This window comes from Dreissena polymorpha, chromosome 12, assembly GCF_020536995.1.
Source record: "Dreissena polymorpha isolate Duluth1 chromosome 12, UMN_Dpol_1.0, whole genome shotgun sequence".
Lineage (NCBI taxonomy): Eukaryota > Metazoa > Mollusca > Bivalvia > Myida > Dreissenidae > Dreissena > Dreissena polymorpha.
In genome coordinates, this window is record NC_068366.1 from 32,577,973 (window position 1) to 32,584,374 (window position 6,402).

The 6,402-nt window shown below is 35.4% G+C and overlaps 1 long non-coding RNA gene across 2 annotated transcripts; it reads left to right on the forward strand.

Moving 5' to 3' along the window:
* The first annotated feature begins 400 nt into the window (after nucleotides 1-400).
* Nucleotides 401-6,068, forward strand: LOC127854156 (uncharacterized). Of its 2 annotated transcripts, none has more exons than XR_008036940.1 (3): nucleotides 401-439; nucleotides 678-828; nucleotides 5,180-6,068. It is a non-coding gene; the product is annotated as an uncharacterized LOC127854156 (long non-coding RNA). The 2 variants fall into 2 exon arrangements; XR_008036939.1 differs by having other exon boundaries at nucleotides 425-527.
* Nucleotides 6,069-6,402: the final 334 nt, after the last annotated feature.

Genomic DNA, 6,402 nt, shown 5'->3' on the forward strand with positions numbered 1-6,402 from the left:
ATGTCATGACCATCATTAACTTTATCTCTGCGCATTTTATACAAATATGCTGTCACTAGATCAAACACATTGCCCCCTTACAACTTTATTAATGCGTTATTAATTTGTTAAATAATCATGTAGTTTTGCACTACTCGTTTATTATACCCAAGTACTTCCTTGTTTAGTGCGGAGGTTAGTCGGTCAAGTTAACATCTATTTATTCAGACAGAATAGCCTTGACGTATTGGAATGTTTTGCAATAGTACTACTAACTTGAGGCATGAGTTACAACTTGCAAACTGCTGGTAAATTGCTTGAGGTATCCCATATTAACCGAGTATTATTTATAAAGATGTTTTTATTGGATAAAAATGTGGGTAATTACCATGTGGAGTGAAAAAACAGTACAGTCAGCTATCAGCGAACGATATTCATTGCACGGTACGCTTTCATTCAGGTAACATGCGGTACAAATCTTTAACGCATTAGACTAATGATATAATTGCGTAAGACAGTTTTATTTTCAACGAATGAAAATACCAAATGTATGTGTTTTATTGGTATTATAAAATTATATATTTACAATGGATTTAAAACATATAATGTAAATAATTATTGTTTTCAATACGCTTTTTGACGGATGGATTTGTACTATTCGTAAGATACGTGCATCACGTGTCTTTTAAATATTTTAGAAAAGAAAATATTCGATATGCTGCCTGAGACAGTTGTAATCTTGCTGACGCTAGCAACGATTGCTTTCATCCTGGTTGTAGGATTAGTATTACTGTACAGGAAATGTCAAAGGTCAACATAGAGCAGCACTGCGCCTCATCAGCAGAGCGGGTATGTTTCATTGATATATTTGTGTTCTTAATTCTTATTTAGCATAGCATTTGTATTATTTGTTCACAATAATCCTATAACAACGATTTAATCATTTAAATTACGTAAAATGACAACGTCTGGAAGATCACGTTTCAATTGTATTCACATTTAAATTTTAATGAGCAATACGGAAGTTCTCGTGATTGTTACATTGAACTCATACGTACTTTTGCTAAAATATTAAACCGGGCAGAACCAGACATAAAGTAGCTGAGCTATCAACACAGCTGTATTTTTATAAATAGTGCGGTGACTGATATAAACGCGTCGTATTTATCTAACCTAAATTTTACTTCTACGTCATTACGAATAAAGTGAAGGACATGTTATACTTTTAAAACGCTGGTTTATAAAATAAACTAAATCATAAAGTAAGCTAAAAAGATACGTACCATGCATCTTCTCTAAACCAAAACAGGCAATTGAACAATTGTTCATAAAATAATGAGCATGTCTTCTACGTAAGATCGACAATAAAATACCACGATCTAAACAGTTCAGTGAGTTAATTATCCCCACGCTTTTTGAAAAGCGTGGGGATATTGTGGTTATCTCCGCCGTATGTCCGTCCGTCCTTGCCACTAGTGTCTCCTACACTATTAGCACTACAACCTAGAAACTTACACACATGGTAGCTATGAGAATACGTGCGACGGTGCACTATTCGGAATTTTGATCTAACCCCTGGGTCAAAAGTTATGGGGGTTGGGGTTGGGCCGGGTCAGAGATTTTCCTGCGACTGCGATTTGAAAAGGCTCATAGCTACTGTGTCCCTTCAGATATTGCTTTCATATTTGGTATGCATGTGTATCTAGACAAGACCTTTCCATGCGCATAAAATGTTTGACCCCTGTGACCTTGACCTTGAACTTACGGTCAGCTTTCAGGTTTCGAAATATGCGACCGCAATTCGAAAAAGTATCATACCTACTGTGTCCCTTCAGATATTGCTTTCATATTTGGTATGTCTGTGTATCCAGACAACACCTTTCCATGCGTACACAATTTTTTACCCCTCTGACCTTGACCTTGAACTTAGGGTCAGTTTTCAGGTTTTGAGATCTGCGACCGCGATTTGAAAAAGGCTCATTACTACTGTGTCCCTTCAGATATTGCTTTCATTTTTGGTATTCATGTGTATCTGGACAAGACCTTTCCATGCGCATACAATTTTTTACCCCTGTGACCTTGACCTTGAACTTGTGGTCAGTTTTAAGGTTTCAAAATCTGCGACCGCGATTCGAAAAAGGCTCATAACTACTGTGTCCCTTCAGATATTGCTTTCATATTTGATATGCATGTGTATCCAGACAACACCTATCCAAGCGCACACAATTGTTAACCATTTTGACCTTGACCTTAAACTTGTGGTCAGTTTTCAGGTTTCAAAATCTGCGACCGCGATTCGAAAAAGGCTCATATCTACTGTGTCCCTTCAGATATTGCTTTCATATTTGGTATGCATGTATATCTGGACAACACTTTACGGGCATAAACATTTTTACCTATGTGACCTTGACCTTGAACTTGGAGCCAGTTTTCAGCTTTTGAAATCTGCGACTGCTATTCGAAAAAGGCCCATAACTTCTGTGTCCTTTCAGACATTGATTTCATTTTTGGTATGCATTTGCATCTTGACAACACCTTTCCATGCGCATAAAATGTTTGACACCTGTGACCTTGACCTTGAACTTGAGGTCAGCGTTCAGGTTTCGAAATCTGCGACCGCGATTCGAAAAAGGCTCACACCTGCTGTGTCCCTTCAGATATTGCTTTTATATTTGGTACGCATGTGTATCTGGACAAGACATTTCCATGCGCATGAAATTTTTTACCACTGTGACCTTGACCTTGAACTTAGGGTCCGCGTTTAGATTTCGAAATCTATCATGTGGTTATTTACCAAATCAGAAGAAGTGCAAGCATTTTCATCGGACAAAGGGATTTTTCAACAATGAAGCTTGTGTATTGAATACACATAAAGAGTTACACAGTAGTGGCGCAGAGATGTATTAAGTAGTCAATTGTTTTTGTTAACTCATCTGTGAAATTGTTTAGCTAATCAATCTAATGTTTATACAGGGGATTATAAAATATTGGCGCAAATGGACACCTGTATATGAGAGAAGAGATAGAATGCAGTCAAGCATAAAAAGCATGAGAAACTCATGGAATAGAGCCTCAAGAATCTATAAAAGGGCTGAAATTTTCAATTTGTTCAATTGCACTTTTAGACTCATTACTGAAAATCTGTCAAAATGTCCAAGTGGGAAAAGTGTGAGAAACAATTTAAAGCAAGATGGACTTTTAACAGGCACATCAAAGACAGACATGAAATTCAACATTTTCATTGTTGTATATAAGATTGCGATAAAAAATTTCTGAGACGCTACTATTTAGTCAACCATTTAACCTCAAAACATAACTTTTCCAAAACAGAAGCAAGAAGATTTGCTATAAGAGAGCATGTTCAGCAATCTCATAAGTCATTACAATGAGGATGACATGTACATAATGGACGTCAGTGAAGTTGATGCAGTATTATATTTGTTAGGAGAGCTGGATGAGGAGGAGAAATAAGGGTATAGATTTTCACTCATTTTTATACGCCCGTTTTAAAAAAACGGGACATATTATAGTTTCACCTTGGTGGTGGGCGGGCAGCGTCCACAGCAGTTTCCGCTCTCTAATTCAAATAGTTTTCATCCGATCTTCACCAAACTTGGTCAGAAGTTGTATCTAGACAATATCTAGGCCAAGTTTAAATATGGGTCATGCCGGGTCAAAAACTAGGTCACAGGGTCACTTAGTGCATTTCAAGCATTTAGCATGGTTTCCGCTCTCTAATTCAAATAGTTTTCATCCGATCTTCACAAAACTGAGTCAGACGTTTTATCTAGACAATATCTAGGTAAAGTTCGAATATGTGTCATGCCGGGTCAAAAACTAGGTCACGGGGTCTCTTAGTGCACTTCAAGCATTTAGCATGGTGTCCGCTCTCTAATAGAAGTAGTTTTCATCCGATAATCGCCAAACTAAATCAGAAGTTGTATGTAGACAATATTTAGGTCAAGTTCGAATATGGGTCATGCCGGGTCAAAAACTAGGTCACAGGGTCACTTAAAACATTTCAAGCATTTAGCATGGTGTCCGCTCTCTAATTGAGTAGTTTTCATCCGATCTTCACCAAATTTGGTCAGAAGTTGTGTCTAGACAATATCTAGGTCAAGTTCAAATATGTGTCATGCCGGGTCAAAAACTAGATCACTAGGTCACTGAGTGCATTTGAAGCATTTAGCATGGTGTCCGTTCTCTAATTGAAGTAGTTTTCATCTGATCTTCACCAAATTTGGTCAGAATTTGTGTCTAAATGATATGTAGGTCAAGTTAAAAAATGTGTCATGGTAAAGTTATCAAGTTGGCCAAAACCTTCAAACGGGCGTATCTTGTGACAGCTGGGCACTCTTGTTTCGGTTATTATACATTTACTTCTTCATTTCTACACCGAATTACTTCAAATTTATACTGAACATCTCTTATGACAATACGGTCATTCTCAACTATGCATGACCCCATTACCAACCCTGGGGCGCCCCTAGGTCAAACATGCGGCGTGGGGATACGCGTCGGCCTCTGCCGCGCAATTTCTAGTTTAGTTTGATTTTATCACACCATTGAATATAACCATGTACTGTACAAGTAAGGTTTTGTTTTTAACTCATATTTGACGATACGTTTGGATGATAACTGCATCAATGCAGTTAAATTGCAAAGTATTACATTCGCAGTATATAATCGAATTTACCAACATCTTATCGGTAAGCCTGAATTATTTAACTACTTGAATTACATGCCAATGCAAAACGTAACACGCATTATTGTTGTTAAGTAACTATCAACCATATTTATATTTACGATAAGTTCCAAAGAAGATGCACATATCGGCTCCTAGTTTACAATATTAAAAGGTGTTAAATTAATATTATTAGCAAACTATGTAGTTTTTAAAACAGGTTTTGCTACGGATTGAACCAACTGAAAATGTAGCGAAAAAACTTTCTAATTTATCTGTTGTACATATTACAATGACTTAAATCTATGGGGCATGACATTCAAACTGATGAGACATCAAATCCCAGTTAAAGTTGTCGTAAAGGGATTAGTTGAATTCCCAATTCATTTTATTAAACAAGAAGAATCCTGAACGTATTAATTTACAAGCCTGTACATGATAAGTAAATGATTATAGAGTTCTGGTAGCCCTACATATTAACACACATTAAACTAACTGACCTAACATTTTTTTCAGACAGGTGTGGCCAATAAAAGAAGAAAAACACGACGAGCATTCAACAAACTGCGGAAAAAGTTCAAAATACATTTAGAACTCGTTTATCGCGTGGCTGAGTCGAATGTAGGGTGTGGTGAGTACGTGGAATTAGTGGAATTAAGCACCAAAGTCATCCGTGAGGCAACTGATAATGCCAAATCAAAATTACACATTCCTACAGCAATTCATTCAGAGCGAGAAGGATACCGCGGCGCTCGACTCAACACAATGACAGGCCAGTTACATGTACCGGATCTCATTCAGCGTGCTGCAAACATTATAAAAATAAACGGTGCCAACCGCTGCCATAAAACTATTGTGATCGTCCTAAATGTCGAATCAAGTTTATGATTCAGGTGTGTTCGACCTCTTTTTTCAAAAACGTATCAAAAGTTGAAATGATGGATATGTCGACATTCATTTCAACATCATAAAACAAACAGCAATATTATCAAAGTCAGTCATGTGGTTTTAAAATTCTCAAAGACATATACATTGAGATAATAAGTCGATTTCATGAATTTACAAACTAATAAACGTTGGGACATATTGTTTATCAAAAGAAATGAACTATTTTAGAACCCAAAATAAGACAAGATGATTGTGACTGTAATTATAACTTCCAAAATAATATCTCTATATGCTAGTTGCATTTTGACTTATGGCATAGTATATTAGGATTGTTTCCAATATGCATTTAAAAATTCGTTTCTGAAGAGTTGGAATGGGTGCGATTGCATTAATGCAACATGCACAATGTATAATCTACAGAAGCATGATTTTCTGATTAAAGCCTTTATATAATTAATCTCAACTTAGACCCTGACCCTTCACAGTAACAAACAAGTCCCTTTAACAGCAGAATGTATTGTTCATATATATATATATATATATATATATATATATATATATATATATATATATATATATATATATATATATATATATATATATATATATATATATATATGTATATATATATATATATATATATATATATATATATATATATATATATATATATATATATATACATATATATTTATATTTTTAATACGTTTTTGTTTAATGTCCAATTTAAACAAGGTTAATCTTAAGTACGAATTCTACCTGGATAATCAGACTGAATCGCAATACAATTTTGGAACACAAATTCGGAATTGAATGTGTATATACTGTTCAGTATTTTTATAACTTTAATC